The 20,981-nt window shown below is 37.9% G+C and overlaps 1 protein-coding gene across 1 annotated transcript in view; it reads right to left on the reverse strand.

The window, feature by feature from the left end:
• Positions 1-20,981, reverse strand: part of LOC122813702 (zinc-binding protein A33-like) — a 623,295-nt gene that overhangs the window by 186,895 nt on the left and 415,419 nt on the right. The gene's annotated exons all lie outside the window — the stretch shown is intronic.

Below are 20,981 nucleotides of genomic sequence, written 5' to 3' on the forward strand. Positions count from 1 at the left end.
GCTAAGACCATATCTGCAGATGTGTATAATGTTCAGGAAACCTCTTCAACATAAACAGGAAAGACACAGTTCAGAGGAAGACAGTTTGGAGGAAAACAAGAAAGAGTACATAGTCGTCATCAGAAACCCCTTAGAGGGAGACTAATAGAGCATTTGTTTTTCTATAAAAGAGAGTCAGACAGATGCTATGGCAGGACATTTTTAGTGTCTTAAGGGAAACCAAGCATGCACTCCAAGTGACTTCTAGCTTTCATAAATAGTGATTTAGAAGACTAAAAGGACTCAGTGTGAGGAGGTGATTAAGAAATGCAGAAACATTACATACAGAATGGGTAGAAAAATGACTAAAACAGCCTTCATAAGGATGTAGTAAGATCAAAATTTAATGAACTCAAGAATACATTTGGCAGAAATAAGGCCATCCTTACAAAATCGTGCAGAACGAAAACTTACACAAATGGGGCATGTACATTCTCCAAGTAACAGTAGATAGAGTAGGTAAAATACATGGGCCTTAATTACCTTCAGTATCTTAATTTGTCATTTTTCAATCAGTACTTTCAATTAAATTGTTATAAAATTTGTCTTGGGGCTAATTTAATATGCTATTTAACATTACTACAAATTTATTTGCTAAAGAGTGATTATGTAGTCACTGTGTACAAACATCTTTGATATATTATGAATATAAATGTAATTGTTTCCTGCATCTGAAGTTTAGCACTGCTGCATTCCTAAGGTTGTTACAATACTTCGCCAAGTTGTGAGTTACAAGAAAAATAGTGAACACTGGCAAAGTTAATAGTGAATTTATGCCAGATTAAATGCTAGCACAGAGCTCTGATAATTTTAGGTATGTCAACAGCCTGGAACCAAATGTTCAATGTGCTCTTTAAAGGGGGTATTTCAGGAACTACTGTAGTATCTTTGTGTATTTCCAGCATAACTGTTATCATTGCTTTACATGTGCAAATTCACCATTTAGTATAAAATGGTCCAGCAGTATATCATAGTGCAAGAGGTGGTGACCCAAAATAATATACTAACTTCTGTACTAAAATGCTGATAAATGGTCTGGCTACAGAAATTTTACATGGAAAAGTCATGAACTGAAAATCAACATAAAAATATACAGTTTACCTCAGGTGACAATTAGCTTCCATCCACAGAGTGTATATGGACAATAGCAGTGTGTACATGAATATATTTACAGATATATAGTGGGAAGCGGTAAGGCATGATTGAAGGTTGAATACACTGAGATGGACTGCACCCTCTATTGCACAGAAAAATATGAAAAAAACAAGCCTTTTGTTTTAATTAAGGACTCAGGAAATCTGACAGTGTTTCATATAAAAAAGTGTCTGCATTTGACAAGGGACTGTACATCCGTGCAACCTTAAAAATGAAACATAAATAAATTCTTACCATATTTCTCATCTAAATTCAATGGTAAGTATGGAAGAGGAGTGGTACCTAATACTGTTCCTAAACAGAAAAGGTAGGGCTGAGAGACAGGGCATCCCTGCATTCCTTTCATATGAGTTTGCATGAAGTGTGATAAACACTTACTGGGTTGACTTTTATTTTTTATGACTGAATAATAAATTCACTGCTACAGTTTTTCACTCCTGCTATAGGATTTTTATGATTTCAATATGCAACTGGAAGACTGCCTTCTGGCTGTTTCAGCACAGCAACAGCTGACACTGTATGAAAGGGCATAATCCAGTGTAAGTATAAGAGTTCAGATGGGGTGGAATACCCATTGTGTGCATGTGGTATCACTGTATATGTTATATATTACAATGGGGTGGGATAATTGCAGTGCATATGTGATATTATTGTATGACTTTGGATGGGGAGGTAGTCTCAGTGCAGATGTGATGTCATTGTATGTATTATCATGGGGTGGGATACATACAGTGCATGTGTGATATCACTTATGCATTTGGATGGGGTGGGATACTCTGTGGACATGCAGTATCATTGTACATATTATCATGGGGTGGGATACATACAGTGCATATGTAAGTATTACTGTATGCATTTGGATGGAGTGGGCTACTCTGCATACATGGGGTATAAGTGTATGTGTTAGGATTGGGTAGAATGCATAAAATTAGCATCTGGTTTCACTGTATGCATTTGGATGGGGTGTGATGCACACTGTGTATTAAAAAGTCAAAGAGTTAGGATAGGGTGGGATGCATTTGTATATGGGGGCTATATGAGTTAAGATAAGATAGGATTTACACTGTATGTAGGATGCATAAATATATGTGTTATGACTGAGTGAGATGCATTTTATGCATATGAGGTGTTAGGATTGAGTAGGATTGAGGATGATGCACACTGTGTGGTAAAGTCACCTCTGTATGCAATAATATGGAGAGGGATACATACTGTTTGTGCTAGGAGCCACTGTTTTGATTAGGATGGAGAAAGATACACAGCGTATAGAGTAGGTTAAATATTGTATGTATAGGTTATCACTAGATGTGATAGGATGATGAGGGATACAATATAGGGTGTTACTATATGTGTTAGGATAAGGAGGGATCTATGCTTTGTGTATGAGATGTAATTTTATGGGTTAGGATAGTGCAGAATGCACACTGTGTATATAGGTTGCTAGTGTATGTATTACAATTGGAAAAGATACACTGTATGTTGGAGAATATGTGTTATAATGGGATGTGATATACACTGGAGTATCATCGTGTTAGGATGGCGGGGATGCACACCATGTCCATACAGAGTCACAGTATGTGATAGGATGAACAGGGATGTGCAATGTGTTTGTACACAGTGCTACCACACATGTTAGAATGGGATGCTATATATATACTGCATATATGGAGTGTCACTGTCTTAGGATAGTGAGGATACAATCCATCCATATGAGGTCACTTTGTGTAGGTTAGGATGGGGTATGTATGAATACATGTTAAAAGTGGGGTGAATAACATACTGTATGTACGAGGTGTCAGTGCACATAGCAGGATAGGGTAGAATAAATATTATAAGTAGGGTATGTGATGAGAAGATTATTTATAATGCCATTTCTGTTTTTTTTTTAATGCAGACTAACTCTTTTTTAAGCTACAATTATAAGTTCTACAAAATCTGCAATAGAAAACTGCAGTGTAAAATTGCATTTATAAGAGGTCTTAATAATGACAGGAAATGTTTTATTTTTATTTATTTCATGTAACATAGAGGCAAACATACTTAAAGGATTACTACGTGCGTCTGAACATGTTTCCTTATTTCTAATATGTGTTTCTTCCCTATTTTTTGAACCTACCACTCTAAAATTTACCTACTGTTACCTGAAATCATAATTTTGAGAGTTTTCTCATCCACTGTGTCTAGAGCTCTGATACCGTGAGCCATCTTGCAGCTGCTAACACTTTTGCAGTACAGTTTTCAACCTAGGGGCACTGCAAAGGTTTGGTAATAACACCCTTCCATTTTTCTATGTTGCTGCAAAAGGACTGCCCAAGGACTGCCCTCTTTCAGTCCTTTTGCCCCTGGAAATGCCCCCTTTAATTATGAAATCAGCAGGGCCTTTCAAAGTAGCTATTAGAAACCCTAAATTTAGTATGTTGTACAATGGGAGCAACTACTTTCCCCTTTCCAGTTACTGGATGGAGCTATTTTGTGGATGGATAATCCACAGCTGCTTCAAATCAAGGGCATAGCCTTGTCCTGAAATTATTTTACTTTTATTTAATTAAAGTATTGCATTTTATTTACCTTTCCTTAATATGACTGCTGTGTTAACTTTAAGCACCTGCATTTATGGAACATTAAGACTAATTGTAGAGTTTATGTTATTTCACTTGTTTCAGTTGACTTTGATTGCGTGTAATACTAAAATGTAATATTTGACTGCAGAACTCCGATTTTCTTTTGGGGGTGGAAAAAAGCTCCACCTGTATTTATTTTACAAAAGATCCTTAGAGTTTGCTTCGTATTTATCTGTTCATTCCAAAATATGTGGATTTCTGGCAGGTCACTGAGGGCTGTTGCCTTACTACCCCCACTTTTTTTTTTTTTTTAAGATTGCAGCAAGTATCAGCCGTACTTTTCAAATACTGAAAATTCCGCCTCTGGATTGTTTGGAAAAAAATGTACGAGTGTATAAGTGTAAGAGTGTATGAGTGTGCTTATGTTTCTGTCTGTGTGTGAGTGAGTGTGTGCATGAAAGCAGAATGTATGTGTGTGTAAAAGAAGAAGCAAGTGTATGTGTGTATGAGAGAGAGTGAGCAGTGAGAGCGAGCCTTTATTTTACACTCACTAAGCAGCACTTTTGCTGTTTAGCAAGTGTAAAATAAAGACAAGGAAACCAAAAAATTGTGTGTGTGTGTGTGTGTGTGTGTGTGTGTGTGTGTGTGTGTGTGTGTGTGTGTGTGTGTGTGTGTTTCTGTCTGCATGTGTGAGTGAATGCGTGCATAAAAGCATAAAAGTAGGAGTCCTTGTGTGTGTGCGTGTGTGTGTGTGTGTGTGTGTGTGTGTGTGTGTGTGTGTGTGTGTGTGAGAGAGAGAGAGACACAGAATGAAGAGTGACAGTGATCACTGGTAGAAACAGCTGTGTACCGTTGGACTACTCAGCCTCTCAGCTCAAGAAATCTGGACATCACCATGAATAATGGGAGACAATCTATGAAAAATAAGGACAGATTTTAAATGTTGCTGTTATAAACTTAGAAAGTTGCTGGAACAACAGGGTTTCAGTAGCATGCATTATCAGGAGGATATGAAGTCTGAAACTCAAATGCCTGTCATTATTTAATGACATCAATCCCCAGTCTTCAATACATTCGTAGGTTCACAGAAGGTTACTAGGCTATTGACCAAAGGGTCATTTTAAGCCTAGCCTATTACACCCATTACAAGAGTAAAGGTTAGGTCAATGCCCATATCCAAGAGGGATGTTGTGCAAAGAAATCTCAGAAGAATTACAAATTTGTCACGTCTGCTATTCAAAGTCCTATATTTATTTAATTATTTCTGCCATAAATGGTACCTTACTGATTCTTGTTTTGTTTTATTTCATGTGACTAATACTAGGATATTCCAAGCTGGCTGCTACAAGTGAATGTGCTGTAGTACTGTATTGTTTCATGGAATTTATAGGATTGAAATCTTGGGGCACAGCAGACATTATGTCATGCTCCTGCACCGCTGCATACAGGTGTGTTTGGTGTAACAGTTTCTGCCCCAAAGTACTCATCATTAATATAGCTGCATCTACTCCTTTGTGCATAACTGTGGTAGCATAGAGTACAGTCTTAACATGGGAATCCAACAGCTTGTTTCTTCTTTTCATATGCTGCTACACATCTGGGTTGGGCTGTTGAAATTTTAAGCTTTTGCTTAGTATCATAGGCAAGAGAAAGTGTCCATATGCATTGGGTGACTGCTTATTTCTTGTGTTTTAGCACAGGCAGAGCATGGAGACAAAGCTGCAGGTTCTGGATCATCCTGAGCAGGTTATCCTGCTCCATCTGCCATCTCTGTCTGGTTGTGCCAAAATGGGAGACAGTAGTGGAGACTTGCAGCTGACAGAGTAATGGCCTGTCGGGTCACCATGCAGCAAACCTTCTTAATGGAAGTAGACACTATTGGACAATGCCATCAGACCTCCAGAGGTGGATGCAGTCCTTGGCGCTGACCAAATGAACACTGGAGCAACACGTACCAGATCCTAATAATGCCCTTTTGGGACAGTCAGCTTGCAGGTGACTTGTAGCTCCCTTTCTGTCAGCAACCATTTGCTTACCCTTTATGTACAAGCCCCCTTAATGCATATGCATCCATCTTAGTCTGCCTGTGGTCTTCAGCATGTGTCTGTGTGCCCCACTGCTTGCCTTCACCTATCATTCCACCCCTCTTCCCTTTCCTGTTTGTAAATGGATTGCATCCTTCCTCCATGACTACTTAAACCTTACAACTTTCTTGCTGTGTTTCCAATTGCTATACCCCATTTATTATTCTCCTATACTGTTTTTATTGTTTTCACCCCTTTTAATGAACCAATAATGCATCCACTTTATTGAGCATCCATTCACTGTTCCTTACCACCTCTTCTAACTGCTTCTTCTTTGATGCGGAACTGGCAACCAGTCATTAGGGAAACTGCTCACAGTGCCTACTGTTTCTCATTCCTGTTGTCAGAGTTTTGCCCAACACAGGACAAAAACTTTCACCATCATAAATGAAGCAGAGGAATGTAGTGGAGAGAATACAGAGTTATTTTCTTGGCCTCCTCACTGAAGCTCACTTGACAACCTTCTCACATTATTTTTTTTCTTTACATCTATTTAGCATTACTTATGGAATACAAGCCCTATGCCAAGTATATTAGCACTGCTTTATGAATCCAGACCTCACGTTCATCAAGCTGATGCGTTAACAGCTTTTCAATTACTTTGGGAGCTGAACTTCTACTGACAAAATGTACAGGTTCCCCCAAATAAAACATTAGTTCTTTTGTGTTAAGCCATCCTCATCGCACAGTGGAATAGGTAAGGAGTTTTTGGTTTAAGCCGATATAAACTTAATGAGAGCCATCACAACATTACATAAACAGTCTAGGAAGAAATTAAGTTAAAACAATGCATTTTCATATCAAATATAGGATTCCATGTCAAAATCATTCACCCATATATAATTAAGATGAACTACAGTTACACAATTTTATTTTCATGAGATTATGAGCCCAACATGGCAAATAGATGTACCAAAAATGCACTCAGGGTTCAATTACAGATAATTAAAATTAGATCAGTAACACTATCTTTTTGCAAGGTCCTGGAATATTCTTGTGATTGCTTATTACATTCTAGTCCAGGGGTTTTGAAACTTTTAAATAATAGGGAGGAATATGACACTATTTCACTTTTTGAAATTCATAGACGACAACGTGCTGTGTATTCATATTTATATGAAGCCCTTATGGAGGGTGATATCAGTCGTGAATTGTATGAATTTTGTGTCATAGATCAGCCACGTATAGGGGTTTTTTTTGGGATTCCGAAATCTCATAAATCTCTTGTTAATCCCCCTTTTAGACCAATCGTGTCTTCATCCCATTCAATTACTGAAGGGTTGGCTTTGGTCATTGATGCTTTGTTGGGACCTACCATTTACAATGAAACGTCATTTTTACGAGACTCCTGGCATTTTTTAAATAAATTAAATTCATTTCTTGCTACATTTTGTTTCGATCCAAAGAAGCATTTAATGCTTACAGTAGATGTGGTGTCATTGTACACCTGCATTCCCCAGGATTTGGGTATTGAGGCAGTACGGAATTTTTTGTCTAATCATTATAATGGTTTCTCAACAAGTACTATTAATTTAATTTGCAGATTTTTAGAAATTATTTTAGAAAATAATTTTTTTCTTTTTGAAGAAATCTACTATAGACAAAGAAAAGGAGCAGCTATGGGGTCTCCCGCTGCTCCTGCATATGCAAATGTGGTAATGGCAATGTGGGAACATCAGTTCATGCCATTTTTGGTGGATAAATTCAAAATTTTATTTTATTGTCGTTTTATTGATGATTTATTTTTTATTGTGGATCAAAGTGATGTTAATAATGATTTGTTTCTTAGTTATATTAATTCTTTGTCAACTTATATTAAGTTTGTTATTGGTGGTAAAGGTATCATTGTTGATTTCTTAGATGTTAATTTAAGGTGGGATTCTGAAGAGATGAGAATCCATAGTACTATTCATAGGAAGAAAACGTTTAATAATGGTTATCTCCATTATAAAAGTGGCCATCCGACACATGTCATTTTGAACATACCCAAAGGGCAGTTCATCAGAGCTAGTCGTATGACATCGAAGGAATCTGATGTTTTGGATGAGTTTTGTTTTATTACTTCTTTATTTCTTAATAGAGGTTTTCCCAAAACACATCTAAAGCAAATAGCTGATGATATATTGAATAGACGTGCTAGTGATTTTCCACCATTATTGAATTTGATGTTTGAACGAATTAATTTAGGGGTTATCAATACATGTAGTAATTTAACTAATAATATGGTTTGTATACTTGGGATGAATTCAGATAGCAAGTATATTAAAAATATCATTACAAAAAATTGGAGAGTGATTAGAGGAAATGCTGAAATGTTTGGTATTTTAGGTGATAAGCCATTATTTGTTCAAAGAAATGACAATAATTTAAAAAATATTTTGGCACAACACAAAGATAGTAGATTTAGAGTTAACACAGTAAAGAAGGGTATGCACTGTTGCAATGACTGTAACATGTGCAGATACATATCTGTTGATCCATACATCTCAGTTTCTAGTTCAGAAAGAATTTTTTCTGTTCCAGGTTATGTTACTTGTCGCAGTGCAGGTATAGTTTATATAGCACTGTGTTCTTCATGCTCTGCATTTTATGTGGGCATGACAACTAGAGAGCTTAGAACACGCATTAGAGAGCATTTATATAGCATTAAAACGAAGGACGATAAAAATGCCCTCTTTAAGCACTCCCTGGTATGTAGGTCTTTTAGCAAATTTTTGTTTTCTATTTTAGAAGTATGTTACAAAGACATGAGGGAGGGAGGGAGACTTCAAGAATTTGCTATTACAAAGGGAAACTCAGTGGCAAATAAAATTGAAGTCAGACCATCCACCAGGTCTAAATGAATCAATTAACGTGAAATGTTTTTTAAAACATCAAAAATTGAAAGTAGACAAAAGTAATGATTTGATCAGTTTGCATATTTTGTAAAGCATTTTATTTTTTAAGTGTCATGTTTTTTTAAATAATGGTATTTTTCTAATTGGATAATTAGTGTCAATCATTGTGTGGTAATTATGGCTGTATTTAAGATGTAGGTTGGAGAGTTTTTTTATTCTGATGAAGTCCACGGACGAAAGCGGAAATAAAAATTGTGTTACGCTATTTCTTGGTGTTATTTTGCCATACTACAGTTTATAGCAGCTGCGGTTTGCCTCTTTTGTGTTTTTTATTGGTTGGAGCTTTGGTACTTGGTTATTAGAAACTGCTCACAGTGCCTACTGTTTCTCATTCCTGTTGTCAGAGTTTTGCCCAACACAGGACAAAAACTTTCACCATCATAAATGAAGCAGAGGAATGTAGTGGAGAGAATACAGAGTTATTTTCTTGGCCTCCTCACTGAAGCTCACTTGACAACCTTCTCACATTATTTTTTTTCTTTACATCTATTTAGCATTACTTATGGAATACAAGCCCTATGCCAAGTATATTAGCACTGCTTTATGAATCCAGACCTCACGTTCATCAAGCTGATGCGTTAACAGCTTTTCAATTACTTTGGGAGCTGAACTTCTACTGACAAAATGTACAGGTTCCCCCAAATAAAACATTAGTTCTTTTGTGTTAAGCCATCCTCATCGCACAGTGGAATAGGTAAGGAGTTTTTGGTTTAAGCCGATATAAACTTAATGAGAGCCATCACAACATTACATAAACAGTCTAGGAAGAAATTAAGTTAAAACAATGCATTTTCATATCAAATATAGGATTCCATGTCAAAATCATTCACCCATATATAATTAAGATGAACTACAGTTACACAATTTTATTTTCATGAGATTATGAGCCCAACATGGCAAATAGATGTACCAAAAATGCACTCAGGGTTCAATTACAGATAATTAAAATTAGATCAGTAACACTATCTTTTTGCAAGGTCCTGGAATATTCTTGTGATTGCTTATTACATTCTAGTCCATGTTATTCAACTATGTCCAATTTTTCAAGTATAACTAAGTAATTTGGGGTTATAACCAGTTGTTTCATGGGACAATTGGTAGAATTAGCACTGAAGAACAATATCAGTAAATGTTTCAGTTCTAGTCACAGCTGAAACAATTATTTCCCATTTTAGTTTGCTTTATAGTATTTATATTGACTTTTAGTCAATATATTGGCAGTCAATGTGCTTAAGACAATTTGAAAGTGAGTTTGCAACAATTTAACCTACATTTTATGAAGAGGGCAAAGCCTTCCCATGCATCCAGACAGGGGTCTGCACATCATGCATCCCATGAGCTGCTATTACTGTCTCTATTGTTAGTCCCAGAAGAACCTTCCTGGTGGACCAGTGATATTCCCTTTGCAAGGAAGGCCTGCACTTTGGAAGAGGTCCTGTTATAAGAACAGTTGTAATAGGCTAGGTTTTCTACCTGGAAAGCTGTGAAACAAGCTATTAGAGAGAACATCATCTGATCATGTATAGGAATGCCTGTGTGGCCTCTCTCTCCACTCCAGTGTGCCAATGCTATTGTGTATGCTGGGCTAGCAATGAGAGGACCATTGAGTCCCATACCTGGCCATAGGGAGTGTCTGCTGTAGTTTCCTTCAGTATCTCTTGGGCTTTGGCCTCACTGGATGATGCCTAAGAAGTCCCTCCACCAAGATAGGCAAACCTATCCTCCCTATCTTCCATCAGTCATCCAAGCCATTATGTAAATGTGGGTCACTAAGAATGTATTCAAGGATTTATCCTGCTATGCAAATGGCATAGAACTATGTGCAGTGCCAAGATCTGGAATCAGAAATGTGTTACATTTTCTATAGCTTCAGATGTAAGTAACAGTATATTTATAATATGGTACTGAATCAATGCATTATGTGAACAAGGGTTAACTAAAATTTTCTGAAAAATTAGTATCCATTAAATATTCCCAAAGCTTTTTTTACAAGACTTTGACTTAAGAGCCTATATGAATTCATGCATTTTTGGAAAGCTGTGAAGCTCCAATGTATGCCCATATTAGTGACTTCAATTTTCAGTCATTTTCCAGAAAACTACAAATTTTATGAAGAACAGAGCAATAAATAATGTGCAAAAATCTGAACAGTTGAGAGGTATGAGGGGGGTACAAAGGCTCAAAAATGGTAACAACTTTTAATTATTTTTCTTGTAGCAAAGTTGCTTGAATAACAGCATTTGCATTAGTGTGCATTCTCTGAACCACAAATGTGTTTTTTTTGCGGGTGGAGATTAGGAGCAATCTAGTAGAGGTTCTCCTGTTCGATTCTCTGGTGGGATGTCTTCTGTGTGGAGTTTGCATGTCCTCCCTGGGGTTGTGTGGGTTTCCTCCTGGTGCTTCAGCTTCCTACCACATTCCAAAGACATGCAGTAGGTGGATTTGACACTCTAAACTGGCCATAGGTGTGAGTGTATGTGCGAGTGAGTGGTATGGATGATCTACTGCATCAGGGCTAGCCACCCAGTCTAAACCTTGGCTCGGGATGATTGTCACTGTTGAAAGTAACACCATGACCTAATGTGCAAAATGGGAAGAAGGGGTTGAGGATGGATGGAATCCACGGGGTAACTGTAATCATACCAATACTGATGACACTGCCTGAATCCCCAGATTTACAACAGTTATGTTGGGTAACATAGCCATTGCATGTATTGCAGTCAAGCTTGTGGCTGTGCTTCTGTGGCTATTTGCTTGCATGCCATTGGTGCCTATGTGGTGTATTAGTACATAATAATGAAATGTCTTGATTACTAACCCACTTTCTTCTGTCAGAGATGTGGTGTAACAAAACATTACATCACAGACTGGTTTTTCACTACGGAATTGGTGGCAAAAAACAGATGTGTTTTATCTTGAGCCTGTAATTTCATCCACTTGCTTAGAAAGTAAAAAATAAGTATCTGTTCAGTGTGTAATTAGAAAAGGTGAGCAATGTAAGGAATTATTAAGATGGCTTCCACAAGATTTTAATGATTGTTTTAAGAAGTGATGGAGGAAACATAGTAAGAACACAGGCAGCTACTTTTGTGAAATAAAGTTCTTCAAGAAAATGGTAAAAATAGCATCTGCTGTGGTTTCAGAAGACCAGGCACCAATGAAGCTAACTGCCTCAGAATGCTGGGGAAAAGGCAAAGGTCAAATGGTCTTTTCGGGAGGAAGGGGGAAGATGTCTGCTAAAAGATAGTACATGTACATGAAATATTTGTTGTGTTCTTTGTAGACTGCATTCAAACCTTTCCATCGTCTTAGTTTTTAAAAGTGGATGAAAAGTATTAGGAAGGAGTAAAATTCCTATTTAACACATTCTTATCTTTGTTTCCACAAAAAACACACACACACACACATATATATATATATATATATATATATATATATATATATATATATATATAAGGAAGCCTGATAATATCATAAAAGGAAGCAATTTCATGTAAATATATACTGAACAGAGATGATGCTGAAAATGTACTGTGAATACTAGACACGTTACCTAGGGTCATATCATTTATCCCATACAGTACATTGCCATGTGTCAGTAGTGATTACAGATCATGTTGCAAGGTTGTTCCACATGAACTGATGGTCCTACAGTGGTATAGTGGTGTTGCAGAAGAAAGGGGTTCCTAGTGGTGCATCATACATTGTTAGTTATGCATTACATGTGATCACAATGCCTGAACACACAGCAGTGGCTTGACTTCTGCTAACATGCTCCTGATAAGTCATGTATGTCTATCTGTGTATTCACCTTCTGGAGGATGAATTTCTAAGTGTGCATACTTGGCTGATTTCATTGTGTTTTAAAATGTATCTGGAAGCCAGATTGATACTGCTATGTGGCCTGATGCAAAGAGTGAAGTATTTTGATGATTGAACTTTAATATATTTCACAGTTGCATTTGGTAACATGCTTTTTTTTTGGTTGTGACTGGCATAAGCAGTCTGTATGGTACACATGTACAATATGGTTTTGATAAACGTTGATCTGTATTAGTTCCAGTATGTTGAACTGCAAGATTTCCACATGTAGCAAGATGTTGATAGTTGATAGGCCTCACATCTCTCTGTGATGAATGTGCCTAAGTTTTTTTTTCTTTTTTTTTTTTGCCAGTGGAATGGAGATTGCACAAATATGCATGTATATTTGCTTTGAGCTACTTTCTCTTGTCCTGTCCATGCCTAGCTGTAACTGTTTTGTGACAGAAGCACCATGTGAATATTACAGTCTATCTTCAGTTTAAAAACTAGTTTCTAGTGTGATACTTCTCATACCTCATCTGATGCTGTTGTTAAGATTCCTGTGAATATGCTAAGTCATTGTGTGACTTAGGGTTCCCATCCATATGCATCACACTTCCTTCTTCATTTTCTGTTGCAAAATAGTCAATTGAAGTTATTCTCCTAGGAGTCATGACGTCTGCATAATGAATTAATCTCCTCAGCATGATACCTGTTAGCTCATCTTGCCCCTTCCTGTACTGAAAGCCAGAGTCATTGCTATTCATTAGGCTTCACAAGTTATGCACTTGAAGCTGCTAAGATACATGAAAGTTGCCTTATTTGCTTAACTGATCTTTCTTTAGCTTTAGACAAACTCTTATAATATTTGTCTTTATGCAGTATTGTTGCCATGGGCTGTTTGATGTTACAGCTCAGCTGTTTAAAACCAAAATTTTGCCCTTTGCACCCTTTTCTTTTTATGAAGCCATAGCCCATCTCTGTGGTACGTATGAGTTGGTTTGTGTATAATCCTACTAAGTGCTGTTATCACATTTGCTTTGTTGATGTTCCTGTGCAAAATGGCCTTTCATGCTTGATCCCTGCTGTAACAACTAAATTCATATGATAAAAATAAACGCAGCATAGTCACAGTTACACAGTGGACAACTTTCTGTTCCAGTTTTGTCAAGCAACTCAGAGCAGGATAAACATTCACTGATATTTCTGTCCATAAGTACAGATGACATCTGCCTTGCTACAAGCACTGAGATGAGGTACCCAGCGTCCATTGATTCTCATACAAATTGCAGTCACTGTGCAATGCCACTTCCTCATCTCGATTATAATGCTGAACTTCTCTTTTATTTTGTTTTTGTGCATCTTTGTAGAGGGGCATACACAGATATCTCTTATTTACAATAAGCTATTTATTAAATCAAATAAGAAGTACACTGCTTATCTGAAGCTCATCATTCAAAATGGGCTTGAGAGACATTTTTCATGCATTTGCATCAGCTGATGCTGTTTACCTAGACAAGAGATACAACTAACACTGGTTTCTAATATCTATGGTTTAACAATTTTACCACAACAGTCAATATTATGATGATGCAGTTTTACATGATGATAATATGGGTGTGATCATAGGTTCATAGGTTCATAGGTAGTTACTAGGCTATCGGCCCAAGAGCCAAAGTAAGCCTATCCAACAAGGTTCCCCCTGGCTTATGCCACCCAAGAAAGTTAATTTCCTGTGCCCCTGTCGAGCAGAGCCACAGAAGTGATCCCTGGGGTGTATTTCCTATTTCCCATCCACTCATCAAGATTTTTCTTGAAGTGTGCTAATGAGGAACTTTGCTTGACATAGATGGGTAGCTTGTTCCAGAGTATGGGAAGTCTCTGGGACTGGAATCTATCCCCTCCAGCGTGTCCTGTTTATTGTGGTGGCAAGGTTTAGGTCCCTAGAGCATGTAGCTCGGAGGGATTGGGATTTCTTTAGGTGTAGCATGTACAACAGCTCTGGGTTTGACATAGCTTTATATGTTAGGCAGAGATCTCCTCGGAGTAGGCAATATGCTTCAGAGTAAAGCTGGAGTTTTTTGAGATGGTCAGTGTAGGGCATCTATTTGAGGCCAGTAATCCTCTTATGAGATACTTCTGTGGTCTTTCCAGCTGCTGCAGATGTCTTGTGAGGTACATTCCAAAAGGGGCATTGTACTCTATAATGGGTCCAATGAGTGTCGAGTAGTGGCGATCTGATTATCAAAGGAGAGGCTACTGTCCACCTGAGTCCCGAGGTCTCATCACAAATTTGGTGTTAAGTAGACTGCCATCTATGTGGTAGTTCATGGGTACAGAGTTTTTACCAAAGGGGATGACAATGCATTTTTTGGCATTGAACCTGAGGCCATGCCACTGACACCAGGCATCTGTCTCAGTGAGGCCCTTCTGTAGGATGTCCACATCATTTAGGGACTCGACTATGGCTCCTAGTTTGCAGTCATCTGCAAACTTCATTAGCCAGAGGCCTTCTGTGTTAGCCTGAACTTCAGAGAAGTAGATACCAAACAGGAGAGGCCCCAGGACTGAGCCCTGTGGTACTCCACTTGTCACTGGTTTGAAGTCAGATTTGGAGTCTGCAACTTTTACAGTGTGGGTTCTGTCAGTGAGCCAGTTGGCAACCCATCTTGTGACATAGGGATTTATACCTAGTTTAGTGAGTTTGACTATAATTCCAGAATGGGGGATGGTGTCGAAAGCCTTGGTGAGGTCAAGTTAGGCTGTGTGAACCACCTTACCCTCGTCTACAGTTTTGGTGACTGCCTCAAAGAAGTTGATCAGGCTCAGAAGGCATGATCTGCCTTTCACAGACCCAAACTGGGTGGGTTCCAGAGTTTGGAGGTTACCAATGTCTTTGTTTATGAATTCCATGATGAAACGTTCCATGGCCTTGCAGACCAGGCTTGTCAGGGTAATACGGAGATAGTTCCCAGGATCAGTGGTGGCTCCCCCTTTGTGGAGTGGGATAACTGTTGCTGTCCACCATTCAGTGGTCACAAAGCCTGACATGAGACTATGACTGAACTTCGTGCTTAGGTTGGGAGCCAGTTCATTCTGACGTTCGTGTAAAATGCAGCCTGGAATGTTGTCTGGTCCCATGGATGCTGTGTTTTTGGTTTTAGAGAGTGCAGCTTTTACCTGCATAGATGTGATTACAGGGACTCTGCATTCTTCCTGTATAGATATGGGCCATTTAGGGGGTGAGAAGGGGGGTAAAGTTAGCACTGAACCTATCTGCCAGGATGTTGGCAATATCAGTTGGTTCTGTAATTTTCATGCTGTTGTGCTGTAACTCAGAGCAGATCTGGGTGTTGCCATTGAGATTCTTGACATAGCTGTAGAATGCTTTGTGGTTGCCCTTAGAATTAGTGGTGATTTTGTTTTCATAGCTAGCTTTGGAGGATCTTATAAGGGGTCTCAGCTTCTAACTGAGGCTGACCAGGGAGATCCTCCACTCAATGGATTTTACTCTCTTTTGCAATAGTTTCTTCCTTCTGTTGTAGAGTTTGTTTATGGCACAGGACCACCAGATTGGCTTCCTTTTTTGGAGTATAGCATCTTGGTTCTGTTTGGGATAGCATGATCCATGCACTCGTGTAAGGGCTTATAGAGTGCATTTGTGTAGGATTCAGCAGTTGTAAATGTATTGTCCATCTCCATGGGTGTCATGAAGTTTGCCACTTCTGTCTTAAGAAGCATGAAGTTGGCTTTGCAGAATTTTTTTACCGTGGTTTCCTTAATGGTGGGTGGGGTAGGGATGCAGATATCTAGGGTGATTAGCTTTGGTCGGATCTGACCAATGAGGAGTTGACTTCAGGTCTGGAACACCGGTCACTCATGTTGGTAATGACTAGGTCTTGGATATTGTTGCCCCTGGTGAGGCTGTAGACAAGTTGATCAAAGGCATTGGAATTTATGAATTCCAGAAAGTGTTGAGTGAAGGAGTTGGTACATGAGTAGTTTTTCCATTTAATGGTGGGGTAGTTGAAATCGCCCATTATTAGGGTGTTTGGTTGAACCCTAATATTTTCCAGTATATCAAGAAAAGAGGTGTGGGAATCCTGTTGCATGGTGAGGGATCTGTAGCAAGCTACAATTTAGATTGCAGTTTTGCCCAGAATTAGTTGGACTTGGATAACCTCGGATGCATTATGCTGCGCAACTAGCCTGGAGGTGTGGATATCCTTAATGAATATGGACACACCTCCGCCTATGGTGTTCTGGTCCAGGTTAGATGGCCAAAAAGTGTGGTATGAGTTATAGCATCATAATGCAGGAGTAGCACTCTGGAGCCTTGAACCAGATCTCAGTCACTGCACAGATATCGATATTCTCCATTTTAAGGAGTGCCTCAAGTGAGTGCACTTTGAGATTTAGACTTCTAGCATTGAGTAGCATTACCCTCAGTTTTTGCTTGCCTGTTTCTGTTACAGTAGTGAATTTGTCATTTGAACCTTGTCTAAAAAAGGCACTATAGGGATGGCAAGAGCCTTAGCCAATATCCAGAATCCCAGGGGCAACAGGTGCAGGCCATCTCTGGTAAAGCATCATGGTCTGTCGACCAGGTCGTCCCAAGCAGACATATACTGGATCTCCTTAGAATAACACAAGAAGCTTAGCCAATTGTTGAAGTCAATCATTTTGTCCTTGTACTGCAGTATCATTCTGGGCGATGGCAGGATGCTACTCAGGGTTAAGGTCATACCTGCCTGGGCTACCAGATCGGAGAGCTCTTCCATGTCTCTTTTCATTTAGTCCAGACCATGAAGTGCATTGGCAGCTGAATGTGAGTTTCCAGGAGTCTAGTGATGAATGGTATAAGTGATTTGATGGAAAAGGGGTAACATCAACAGGTAAAGCAGAAGTTAAGTGTAATAATGAAGTGGTGATAGGGAATATGTGCTGTTTGTATCATAGCTGCATGATGTTACAAAAAGCTACTGTGTGGAATTTTTTATTTTCTAACAGTTACATAGATCCAGTGAAATTAAATCTATCACAACAGTTGTACTATTGCAAGATTACAAAAGGATGACTCAGTAGGTGGACTGCTGATACATGGAAGGTTCTGAGATTGTTTCTGAGGAATGTTTTATGATGCCCTATCTCATGGGCAACCTGTAAACCACTCTTTAAAGTAACCTGATATCGTTGTGATGACAATGCACAGATGACTTGTGTGGGAAGTTTTTGGGAAAGGATCAATTCTGTGATTGTAAATGTATATAGTACCAATTATTGCTACTGTTGGAGTTTTCCTTTAATGATTTTGTCAGGATACCATTGTCACACAAAAACAAAAATCTGTGTTAGTGGTCCGATGTTGAAATGTTGGAGAAAATGTAAAACTATACTTGATCCTTTTTGTATTCACACTGTGTTAGCTTGACATGGAATACTATCACCTGCTACAATACTTGCTATTATCATGCAAAGCTGACTATTTAGCTGAACCTTGCCAGACAGGAGATGTGATAATCTTGCTAGCAGGGGGGTGGAATATGGGAGGAGTGACTTTAGAAGGAACTGAAGCAGATTAAAGCTGAATGTCTAAAAAAAGCCTGTGATCTCAGCAATAATCTGGTAGTTCTGGAATATATTTTCAAAGAATGTGTAACAGTTCAGTAGGAAACACATTTGAAAGAGGTGCTGCATGACAGTAAAATATACTATTACTGAGGCCTCTGAAAATGAGTTGCTCTTCTCTATTCTTCCATTTTAAGTGAATGGAACTGTCATGTGGCAGTCCAGCTAGAGTCATTGTGTTCTCAGAAGCAGTGGACTCACAGTGTATTACGGGGAAGATTTTTCTTTAGAGGAAAACAAACTCTCAACAGGATATCTGCCCCCAGGAGGACATTCAGATGTACAAACAGAATAAAATTAGTAGTGACTACTATTTGGTGCATACAAGTTTGCAATGAGCCAAACGTAAGGAAAAGTTAAAAATATATATGTTTTTTTAAATTAATTTCTCATAGTTGTCCTTTAAAACCTGGACATTTATTAGTCTAGAAAATGCATTAACTGCAAGGAGATCCCTCTGACTCAGTAAAGAAGAAATTGGTTGTTGTTAATTATAGGAAGTTAAGAAAAGAATACTTTGAGTAAGTTACAAGGAGACACAGTTGCTTACAGTTAAATAATATGTCTGAAATCATTTGCTTTTACTTTCTAAATTTCTTTTGAGTGTGAGAAACAACTGTTGCAATTACTCTGGTTTCTGTGGTAATGACATAAGCTAAGTACGTGCTTGGACTAGAAACTAACATAATGTCAGTCTTGCTTGGAGACCTTATTGTATCGAAACCACAGGCAAAAGCAAGAAATGTCAAAACCGGCAAGATGATGAAGCCTAACATATAGATGAAAGCGCTTAGCCATTTTAAATTTTGTTTAATAAAGTCATATTGTTTTTACCCTTCCTTCTGGTGCAGCTTCTGTTTTTTTACCTTATATTGTATCCATAGGATCATAAATACCAGACAAGCTGTCTTTGTGGGCCATTTTGAATCTAGTCAGTTTCCCACAAAAGTGAGAATTAAACCCGTATCTTGTATCTGTGATATAACCACTTTAACCTTGATATCACCCCCAACCCCTGATGAAGAATGTGGGTAAAGATCCTACACTTCCTCTTACATCTATTTACGTTTGCTGTAAACATTTGTACCTTCCTGGTTTTATATTTTACTAATTTAATATGGCTGGATCAGTATTTTTATGTTAGTGTCAGGCAGTTTACTTAGATGGAAGTTAGATTTCTTCTTTTAAATATTCTGTCTATACAACTCATTATTTATGTATTAATGATTTATGTATTTATTTATTGATTGAGTGTTTGATTGATTGCCTTTCATTGCCAGGAAAATATCACTGGGTTAGGAGCCCCTTTTTAGTTAAAATTTTATGAAAAATGGACCAAAAATATGAGGCAAAAATCTGGACAGTTGAGAGAATTTCTGGATTGTCAAATTTGAGACTGGTGTGGTGGTTGGAACTAAGATCCATGTTGCTTTTGTATATTAGTGTTATACTGCCTTTCTTTTTATATTTTCTATCATTTCTAACTATGTTTATTTTGTAGCCAAGGCACCGGAATTGGTTGCTACAGCTCTGAGAGGAGGCATAATTGCAGGATAGTATATTAAAGTGCTGATGTTTTATGATTGTTCTTTGATTATGGTACAGAGGTCAAGACAGCAGAGAGATTGACAAGAGTGAAATAGATGAGATGAGATTAGATGAGTTGAGATACCAAGTGGATGGCAAAGGTAACTGCAAGAAAACAGACTGATGCTTCATTGTAGTAAATAGGCTAAATTAATTCTGGATTTAAAAGACTTGAAGTTTTCTGTTGCTCTTATATTAATCAGTAGCCTATTCCATTTAGTACCTGCTCTGATTCTGAGCCCTTCTGTCCATTTTGAAGCATGTCACTGCAGTACTTAGTAAGGGATTGTTGCTCCTTGTATCCTTTCTTTTGTTGTTGTTAAATTAACATTTGCTATCATGTCTACATTTATATACCCAATTTAATTTCCAAAGATAAAAAAAAAAACATTGTAGAGCCTTTAGCCTACCTTTATAACTTAAACTCATATCAAAATAACCCTTTTCATATACCTCCTCTCAGCTCTGCCATGGGTAATTACATTCTGTCTAGTGTGCATCGAAAAATGTACTCCATATTCTAATTTAGAGGCAGCAATACTGTGAATTCATTGAGGAGATTGTGTGCAGAATTATACTGATTACAGTAAAGCCCTTCCTAGCTTAATGAACTGCATATTATTTAAAGTTGATTTTCCTCTAACCTATAACTCCATGGTCATTAAATGTAGTACATTTGATAAATTTGTTGACAATAGCACAGGGATACTCCATGATGTGTTTACTTTCACAACAAGCTTGGCATTTTCTAAAGTAAGAGGTAACTACATTTGTAGGAACCATGTAGTTCATCTAGATACCTCTGAAAGTGGACCTTGTCACTTGTATTTGACACTGTATGTGTTACTCTGGTGTCTTCAACAGATTTATTTACCAGCAAGAAGAATCAATTGGAATGTAGCCCTGAAGATATAGAACAGGTAAACACCCAGGAATGACCCCTGTGGTACACTGATTTAGAATCCATCATATTGCATGTGTTGATATTTCATAATTTCATTGAACTAATTAATGAAGTATATGGGACTGAATCAAAGGCCATTGCTAGAACCAAATATACAATGTAAAGAAACTGCAGCCTTGATTCAGAAGCTTAACCCACACAATCACACTAGCAAATAATTAATAAGGTTACTCTGTCTTACCTTTGTAATTTCGATTTGGCTATTGGTTAAGAGTGATACAGGAACTGTTTTTGTTCTATAGCTATATCATGTGTGTTGGCATTA

The sequence above is a fragment of the Protopterus annectens genome, chromosome 10.part0 (assembly GCF_019279795.1).
Source record: "Protopterus annectens isolate FY-2018-M chromosome 10.part0, PAN1.0, whole genome shotgun sequence".
Lineage (NCBI taxonomy): Eukaryota > Metazoa > Chordata > Ceratodontiformes > Protopteridae > Protopterus > Protopterus annectens.